At 40.6% G+C, this 10,205-nt stretch overlaps 1 non-coding gene across 1 annotated transcript; it reads right to left on the bottom strand.

Annotated features, from left to right (window-relative positions):
- Positions 1-2,164: 2,164 nt before the first annotated feature.
- Positions 2,165-2,266, bottom strand: LOC132287391 (small nucleolar RNA R71). Its single transcript, XR_009473011.1, has one exon. It is a non-coding gene; the product is annotated as a small nucleolar RNA R71 (small nucleolar RNA).
- Positions 2,267-10,205: the final 7,939 nt, after the last annotated feature.

Below are 10,205 nucleotides of genomic sequence, written 5' to 3' on the forward strand. Positions count from 1 at the left end.
GTATATATAAATCTTGATTATTTCATGGTTTGTATGGTTTAATGCTTCCAATTGACTATTCTATTCTATCCATATGTCTTTGTATGCTAGAGTAGGATATTCATGTGCTTATCCCTAGATTTAGTGTTTTTGATGCATGTCTATGTGTATTGATGCTATAGATCTAGAGATTATCAAGATGATATGCTTAATGAATGCTATTTTGGTTCATTTGATGGTTTATGCCTATTCTTGATGGTTTGTGCCTCTCTCCTAGTCTAGATAGCTTTATTTTCATGCTAGTAGTGTAGATTTAATGTAGTGGTAGTGTAATGTTAGATGGGAGGACAATCTACTCTTGATGTTTGCTGTTCCATGCTTGTGAGTCCAAATGGCATATTCCTCTAATATTGTGTTGTATGTGGATTGTGAGCTTAATGAATGATTAATGACTTGTTTTGATCTATTGTGCTATCCCCATGTTGTCTAGACAATATATGCTCTATTGTTTAGATATATTGTGCTCTTCACATGATGTTTAGATAATACTTGCTTGATTTGTCATCCTTGCCAATTGAATCAACCTAATGCACACACACCCTTATCATATTGTAACACATCCATTACCCTCAATTAATCACTTGTTAGTAGTATAGAAAAGTATTGCTTGGTGGTGATCTCTACACCCCAAGACCTCTCTCTTTCTTGTTTACTTCATATTATTTTATTTAGTTGAATTCAATTTAGCTTAATCAACCAACCAATCAATTGTGTGATCACTCGACCTACTAACCCTAATTACCATAGTTTCATAATTCGATACACCATCAAATCCCTTGGGACGATCCCTACTCGCCCTATCTATATTTTATATAGAGAAAGGTAATAGTGGCTTTCTATAAATGTAAAACTTGGCCACCTCCTAAATTCACAACTCTTCAAGCTTGACTTGGTATCGTGACCCTTGTAAAGGACCGGTCAGTTTTTGGCGCCGTTGCCGGGGATTTTAAATTGGCAACGTCGAATTGTGAAATACAATTAGGATTAGTACTCTTTTGATCGTGTCTTTACTTTCTTTTTATTTTCTGTTTTTGATTGCTTATTGAATTTGTTCTCCATTGACTAGGTGCATTGAGCAAGGAGCTAGCAAAGTAATTCCAAGCTAAGGAGCAAAGCAAAGCAAAGGAAAAATGCTTAAAATGAAAAATTGTTAAGTAAAATTGCTAAGCTAAGCTTTTAATTTTGGAGTTGAAGTGCTAAAGGACTATTGTGAGACCTTCTTACTCAATCTCCTTAGTTAAATCGGGGGCCCACGTGGAGGCATTGCATAGCATCATTAGATAAATCGAGGGCCCACGTGGAGGCATTTATTTGACATACATTGCATTTGAAAATTGTGGTTGTGAAGTTTAATTGCATTGTTGAGAAAGTTGCTTATTCGTGTTGCATTGTGCATGCATGGTCGTCATTCATTGAGACCTACTCTTATCCCTCTTGATTTACATTTAGAATCTACTATTAGGAATCTAAGAGGAAGAGGAAGTTCACATAGAACCAATCTACCAATGGACGTTCTCAATGATGATCATGTTGAAGACCTTGGTCACATAGACCAACAAGGCATCCTTCATCCTAATGTGCAAAATGATAATATGCAAGTTCCATTAGGCATGCCTAGGCCATACATTCATCAACCTCCTCAACAACAAGGCCAAATTCCAATGGGAATTCCAAGGCCAATGTATGCACCACAACCCCCCATCATTAATCAAGCTCAATGTAACCAAGGTGTCCATGTTGCACCTCAAGTTGCTAATCCACCACTCGCATTGAGAGATCACTATGTGCCTAATGAGTATAATGCACCCACATGCATTCAATTGCCACCATTTAGAGCACACCATTATGAGATTAAAGCACAAACTATCCAAATGCTACCTAACTTTCATGGACTTCCTAGTGAAGAACCTTACAAGCATTTGGATGAGTTTCTTGAAGTTTGTTCTACCGTTCGATACACGGACATGCCGGAAGAAGTTTTAAGGCTGAAACTTTTTCCATTCACCTTTAAAGATAAGGCGAAGTATTGGTTTAACAACCTTAGGCCTTTTTCTATAACTTCTTGGGTAGAAATGTAACAAGAATTTTTGAAAAAGTACTATCCGGTTTCGAAGACCAATGCTATAAGAACCGCCATTAGAGAATTCACACATGGGGAAGGAGAAACTTTCCACGAGGCATGGGAACGCTTCAATGAATTACTTAGGAAGTGTCCTCACCATGACATGCCTAAATGGTAATTGGTCCAATTCTTCTTTGAAAGCTTATCGGACAATTATAAAGGCATGGTTGATGCTTCAATGGGAGGTTCTTATATAGATCGGCAAGAGGAAGACGTGTGGCGTCTTTATGAGAGCATGAGTGAAAACTCTTTGCATGGAACATTGTCATCTAGGAATGGTAGAAATTTTCAAGGTAGGTAGAGTGTTGGCTTGCATCAAGTTGACCACTCAAATGATATAACCGCCGAGATGAAGTCTTTATCTCAAAAGTTTGATCAATTGATCAATCAAAACTTTGCGAATCAAGTGTCTTCCTTTCCTAACCATTCTCCTAGAGTTCAAAATGAATCATGTATGACTTGTTCTAGTGTTTTTCATTCTACTTCTAATTGTCCTCATGGACAAATTCAAAATGAACCCATTGAGTAAGTTAATGCAACATTTGTGAACCAAGGGAACAATCCTTATGGTAACCATTACAATCCTGGTTGGAGGAATCATCCTAATTTTTCTTGGAAAAACCAAGGGGAGGGCTCAAACTTTTCCCAAGGCGGTTTTCAAGGGAAATACATTCCACCTCCACTTCAGAACCAAGGATCCCAAGGTTCAAGACTATATAACTCACAAGGAAATCAATTTGCTAGTTCTCATTTTCCTAACCAATCATATTCTCAAGGAAATTCTAGAGGTTCCGCTTTTGAGGAAAAGGTTTTAAATGCTTTGGGCACTCTAGAAGCAAATACTCAATTGTTGCATTCTCATTCTCAATCAATTGCCAAGCTAGAAACCCAAGTAGGGCAAATAGCTGAAACACTTAATGCTAGAGAGAAGGGAAAGATGCACATGAATGCCCCAATCAAACAACAATGTGTTGTAGAAACCAAATCCTCATTGGAAGGGCATAATGTTGAGCATGTCAATGCGGTAACAACCCTGAGAAGTGGTAGGGTAGTAGACAATCAAGTTAGAATGCCTAATGAAGAGAGTGAACCGGTACAACCTCAAGTTGTCACCCGTCCCGTTCCACACACTATTCCTCCTTCATTGCATGTGCATGATCTTGAGAATGAGAAGCCCTCAAATTGTGAGTTGAAAGATGATTTCCAAAGAGATTCATTGAAAACAGTGTTGAAAAATGTGTTTGAGAAAAGTTCTTTGAAAAATGTTATTCATGATTCTTCTTTGAAAAGTGACTTGAAATCCAATGAATTGAACAAGTCCAATGCTGAGAATTCTTTGAAAGAAAATACTGAAAGAGTTTTTGAAAAAGCTCTATTTCCGGACGCTTTGAAAGGGTCCATTTCAAAAGAAAGGCAAAAGACCAAGAACAATGAGATAATGGATATGTTTAGGCAAGTCAAAGTCAATCTTCCACTTTTGGATGCAATTAAGCAAATTCCGGCTTATGCCAAATTCTTGAAGGACTTATGCACCCAAAAGCAGAAGAACAAGAGCCAAACATCAAAGAAAGTGGTCTTAACCGAATAAGTGAGTTCCATTCTACAACACAACACTTTGCCAAAGTTTAAAGACCCTGGTGCACCTACAACATCTTGTATCATTGGTGAACATGTCATCAACCGCGCACTTCTTGACTTAGGGGCTAGTGTTAACCTTCTTCCCTATTCGGTTTATGTCAAATTGGGCCTAAGTGAATTGAAACCGACGTCAATGGTTTTACAACTTGCCGACCGATCCATTAAGAAGCCTAGGGGGATAATTGAGGATGTGTTGATTAAGATTGATAAGTTCTTCTTCCCGGTTGACTTTGTCGTTATTGACACGGAACCGGTGCCCAATCCAAAGAACCAAATTCCGGTTATCCTTGGCCGTCCTTTCTTGGCAACCTCAAATGTCAACATAAATTGTAAGACGGGGATAATGAAGATTTCTTTTGGGCACATGAGAGTGAAGTTGAACATCTTTAACCCCACACCCAATCCATTTGATAAATATGAAGAAGAGGTTAATGTGGTAGAGGAATATCATGATCTTGCTTGTGAAAGGAATGAGCTTTTGTGTATGAACAATGTTTCAAAGCCTTCATCTTCATCTTCAGCATTGCATGCAAGAAAAGTGATTTCGAACTCTTGTTGTGAAAGGGCGTGGAAGCCCAAGGAAAGTTTTGACAAGGAACTCAAGACGTCTTTTGAGTTTACCCTAACAAGTTCTTCTAAGAACCATTTGTTGGGAGTGACTCGAAACATCTCTTATCCCAAAAAGGAGGGGATGCATTGCAAGACCTTTGATCTGAGTTAAAAGAACCCTAGGTCTTGCTAGAGACGTTAAAGACTGGCACCGAAATTCGTAGGATGTCAAAACCCTATTCCTCCCTCATTTCTATCTTGCATTTTGATTCTTGTGAAGTCTAGATACTGTTTTTGTGGTTCATATACATTGGAAGGAATTGAGTAAGGGATTGCATGAGCATTCAAGTCATTTTGAGCATTTAGGCATAATTTCGATCGATCCAAGTTTTGGTTCGATCGACAGAACATTGGTTCGATCGATCCAACTATGGACTCGATCGATCCAGCTCTCATTTTGCACCCAACACTTAGAAAAATTTTGGACCTGCATCCAAATTCCAAAATGCATGCTCTCGGGATCTCCAAATTTTCAAAAGTTCGATCGATCGTAAACCATTTCGATCAATCGAACTACCTTTTGATCGATCCAACATGTGGTTCGATCGACCATGAGTCCCAACACTTAGAAAAATTTTCAGGCCTCATCCATTTTTCAAAAATGTATGCTCTCGAGACTTTTCAAAATTTTTCATGTTCGATCGATCGAATTCCAAGTTCGATCGATCCAAGGTTCCAACACGTGTCAACTCTTGAGCCCTTAAACTTGTACATTCTTTATCCTCTTCGATCGATCGAAATATTTCTTTGATCGATCGAAATTTGCATCTCATTAATTTAATTTCCTTTGATTTTTCAAAATTCAAAAAAAAAAAAAAAAAAAAAAAAAAATTTAGAGTGGAGACCTAGGTTCGATCGATCGAACTTAATGTTCGATCGATCGAACTCTGCATATCGTGTTTTTAAAATAAAACTGAGTTGGATCGATACACTTGGATCGATCCAACCTCGAAACAAACCCTAACCCTAAGTCTCCCTTTCTCTTAATCTCAAGCTCAATCCGGCCAACCTCCATCCCAATCATCTTCCCCATCTCCGGCGAGCCAATTCCGCCAAGGATAAGCTCCATTTTCATCGCGGCTTTGCCCCTTCTCTTTCATCTCATCTCTCTCGGTTTAGAGGTAAACCGAATGCAATTTTCTTGATTCCAAGCTTAAATTGATGATTGTTATTGATTGTTTATGTTAAATCCTGTTCAATATGTATGAATCATTCATTGTTGAAGCTTCAATTTCATGATTACATGCTAAACATACACACATGCATTCGGCCAAACCAAAATTGGGGGTTTTTGATTTGATTTGAAGTTGGGGAGTGTTTGGGTGTTGTTGATTGTATGAATGGTGTGTAGATGGGCCCACAAACACGTTTGTGTGGGCCCCGTACTCTAGATCTCACAGATCTGTGACTTTTCACTACCTTCGATCGATCCAATCTTGTGCACTTTCATGCTTCGATCGAAAATTTTCGGTGATCGATCGAACTTAAAGTTCGATCGATCGAGCTTTCAAAGATCACACATACACACTCCATTCATCTTGTGTCGTCTTCATGCTATCTTTATATACACAATGCCTGTGATATTCCACATTGGATGCATTTCATACCTACATTGCTTAGCATGACTCACATTTCATCATTATCATAGATTCATATCATCCATATTTTGTCTATCTTATTTGACATACATGTTTCTATTATGCATTTAAATTCTTATATATCTGGCACTGACTTATATATTGAAATTTTCTTGTCTTTTTACAGATCATGCCTCTGCGGTTCAAGACAGTAGCCAGGCGATCTTCGGGGCCACAGCGACCCCGCAGACATATACGGCCCAGGATAGAGATGGTTGCAGAGCCATCTCATGCTCAGGAGGAGCCCGCACAGGCTACTCCCCCTCAGTCCCCATCCCACGAGGCTGAGGAGGGAGCTGACCACGTGCCATCTACATCTCAGGCTCCTCCAGCCTTCACACCATCACCTTCTCCTGCGCGCCATCAGACAGATGCAGCCGCCATGCCATCACCGCAGCCACCTCTACCGGCTCAGCGCCGTGACCAGTTGCTGCCGAGATATGCAGCCATGACTGTGGCTCAGGAGTCGTACTTCGATACTGAGTACTTCTCCGAGTCTATCCTAACCCAGTCTGGCTATCAGGATATCATACAGCAGGGCCTCTCAGCCATCCTTGCCCCAGTCACCGGCCTTGTATACCCGCGACTGGTGCGGCTATTCTTTCAGCATCTCCGGCCCTCGCCACGATCTACCGCGGAGATGATCACTACAGTGGACGGCCACGAGATTGTCATCACAGTTGACACTCTGGCCCGTGCTTGCCGGTGCCCACACTGGTGTCCACCTGAGCTTGCAGAGACATACTCGAGGCTACATAGGCCTTCATTTTCTGACATGGCTGTCTCCTTGACAGGCCATCATGCAGGTGGTCAGACATTCGCCACGAGGACCTTCTTGCCTGACGACCTCTGGTTCATCGACACAGTTCTCTTCCAGAACATTTACATGGCGGGCCACAAGATCCAGAGGCGTCATGACTATTTTACACTTTTTACACGGGCTGCTGGGTATCTATCCCAGTCCTCATCTGGAGCGTGATGAGGTTGCTGTATGATTCTTTCATTTCCAGGGAGGACCCTAAGCGGTAAAAGGTCCTGCCTTTCAGACACCTCATCACGCAGATCCTTCTTGACCAGCGCTACAGAGTGCCCCCAGATGAGGAGCCCCTTGCACGGTCCAGCTTCTATGGGAGGAGCGACTGGAAGAAGAGCTACAATGCTCTTATTCGGAGTCTTCAGGAGCCAGCTGTAGAGGCAGCAGCTGAACTAGAGGAGGAGGAGGCAACCCAAGCACAGCTGGCACCTTCAGCAGCAGCAGATATCGCAGCGGACGACGCACCAGTCTGTTCGGCTGCCGATTGCATGGACATTGACCTGGAGCGACCTGCGGAGGAGTATGCCGATGCTGCAGATGATGCTGATGCTGATGCCGATGATACCAGTGATCGAGCCGCTGCTCAGGAGCGAGTTCGGGAGTCTTCTTCAGAGGCATCTCTGCCTGAGTCTCCAGTTCCCACTCCCGGATTCGGAGCACGCTTGCAGACACTGGAGGAGGACGTAGCAGCTATGCGAGCCGACATCACTGCCCACCGAGCTGAGTTCACCTCTTTCAGGGCGGATGTCATGGCTTGCTTTGCCGATCTCTCCAGCCGACTCCCTGCACCTGCACCCGCACCTGTAACTCCAGCCACTGCAGATCTTCATGATCAGGCCTCCTGAGACTCCACTTCCAGTTGTTCTATGCTTTCATTTCTTTTATTCTGGATCTGTATTATACTGTCACTGTTACTGTATTATACTTTGTGGCCGGTCTGTCGGCTTTATTATTTTATTGATGTACCTGCACTTTATATTCTCTATATATTGTTTTTTGATTATGGATGTCTCTTAGTATCTCATATTTGTATATTTGACTCCATCAGGTACACCACAGTGACTTCAGTGAGAGAGTGCTGCCCAATTTTTCAAGACCACTCTTACACCTCTTTCTCTATTCTCTATTTATCCCATTTTACACTTGCATGTCCACTGTGCACTGATTATCCTATCTTGTTATCTAATGAGTTTATCCGAGTGCAAACTTTTCAGGACCACAGTTTATCCCAAGTTTGGGGGGGCCATACCACCCACTTTGGATACTTTTATCCCGATCATTCATGTCTAAAGCACTGGTATACTCTTTCCTTTGTTCTCTTCACACATTGAGGACAATTTGCAGTTTAAGTTTAGGGGTATTGGTGTATGTTTCAGTGTTGCTTTAAAATTCAAATTTTGAGCATGTCTTGTATATTTGAGGGATATTTCTATACTTGATCCATTTCTAGTTATGATTTTGATCTTTTGAGGACTATATTGCTTAAAATTTAAAAAAATTGCTTGACTTGAGAGTCCAATACTCCTTGTATGCCTTTTGAATGCCATTTAGGAGTAAATTTTTCAAAAAAAAAAAAAAAAAAAAAAAAAAAAAAAAAATTTATATCATGCTTGCACTTGTGGTCCACATCATCTTGATTCTGTGATTATTTTGAGATTCATTCTAGGATTCTACACTAGCACTGGCGCACGCTAGCATTCAATTGTGGGGTACATGCTTTGTTGATTATTGAATTGGTTATATCCCAATTGGGCTAGTAGTGCATTGAAAGCTTTCATTCTTGATAAAGGTGGATAACAACCCCTTTTCATTGAGTAGCCGGGATTCTTGCCTCATTAAGCAGTGAACTTCTCGCGCCGAAAGGTGGAGGGCCCAAACTCTAGGTTAATAATTGAAAAAAAAAAAAAAAGTTGCAAAAAGCAATAAAAGTGAGGACTTCTCCCAAAAGGCGAGAAGTAGGAAATGATTAGATGATTGTTGTCTTGATTTGTAGCCTAGTTGATTTGAGTTTGTAAGTCCGTTGGGGTTGTCTTAACACCTAATGCCCTAAAGCCATCTGGTTTGGGAGTCATTGACCTAAAGCTCGCTACATGAATCTTCTAGAAAGCTTAAGAGATCAACACATTGCACAATATTTCCATATTTGATCCTCAAATAAAAAAAAAAAAACAGAAAAAAGAAGAAAAATATGAGTGAAAAGAATAAGCGCACCTAGAACAATAAAGCTTTAATAAAAAGTCCACTCTCTTATCTTGATGATTGGTACTAGATTTGTGTGCTAGTTTGAGCGTAAGGATGTGATTACTCCTCTAGTTGGCTAAGATAGCAACACACTTGATGCAAGACCTCTCACATGGATTCTAGATTTGTTTCGATTTTCATGATCATTTTCTTGATATGTGGAGGACCATACTTGCTTGCTTGATATTGAAATTTTGGGAGATTGCTTAGAAATGGTTGAAAAATTGCATACTTGAGGTAGTTTTCTCCCAATGCTTATTTGCAATATTGGTGCCTCTTTTGAAAGAATGAGCTTAATGTTTGTGGGTACCATTTCTGAAAACCCTCACGAGACTTTACTCGTCCACTAGGGGTAACCTAGGGGTTTAAAAGGCTTGTTGCATATGCTAAATGCAATCGTGTTCCCTACGAAAATGGTGTTATCATTTTACTTGCTTTCCAGTTTATACTTGTATAGTTGTTTATTTCATTCCTTTATTTCTTAGTTCATTGCTAGGGACTAGCAATATTTAAGTTTGGGAGTGTGATGAGCACTGAAAAGTGCGCATTTAAACCCGTTAAGCTTAAGCATTCTAGTACCTTTATCTATCTTACTTTGCCGTTTTAGACTTATTATGTGTTATTTATATTTTCAGGCACTAATCCCAAAATTTAGCTAACTCAGCCAAATGAGAGCTTAATTGAAGCAATCCTGAGATAAACCAAAGGAGGGAGCAAAGTGGAGAAAGAAAGGAGCAAAAAAGAATCAAGTTGTGCAGCTGAAAAGTTCAATCGATCCAACTTAGAGTTCGATCGATCGAACATCTATGATCGATCACAGTATTTCTCAATAGATCCAACCTTGGCCTTTGCTGAAATTCCAAGTTCGATCGATCGAACATCACCTTCGATCGATCGAACCCTATTTTGTCCTATTCAAATGATTGATCTTATCCACCGCTGTACACCTACCAACCACTTTTGTCTTTTTCCCTATAAATATCTTGAAAATATCCCAGCCTTGTCATTATCCAGAGGAGTCAGACCACTTCGATCGATCCAAGATGCAGTTCGATCGATCGAACCCATTTTCGATCGATCCAAGTTAAGGTTCGATCGATCGAAC

Source organism: Cornus florida, unplaced genomic scaffold, assembly GCF_030987335.1.
Source record: "Cornus florida cultivar Cherokee Brave unplaced genomic scaffold, ASM3098733v1 CherokeeBrave_3.0.0_Hap2_Chr11, whole genome shotgun sequence".
Taxonomy (NCBI): Eukaryota; Viridiplantae; Streptophyta; class Magnoliopsida; order Cornales; family Cornaceae; genus Cornus; species Cornus florida.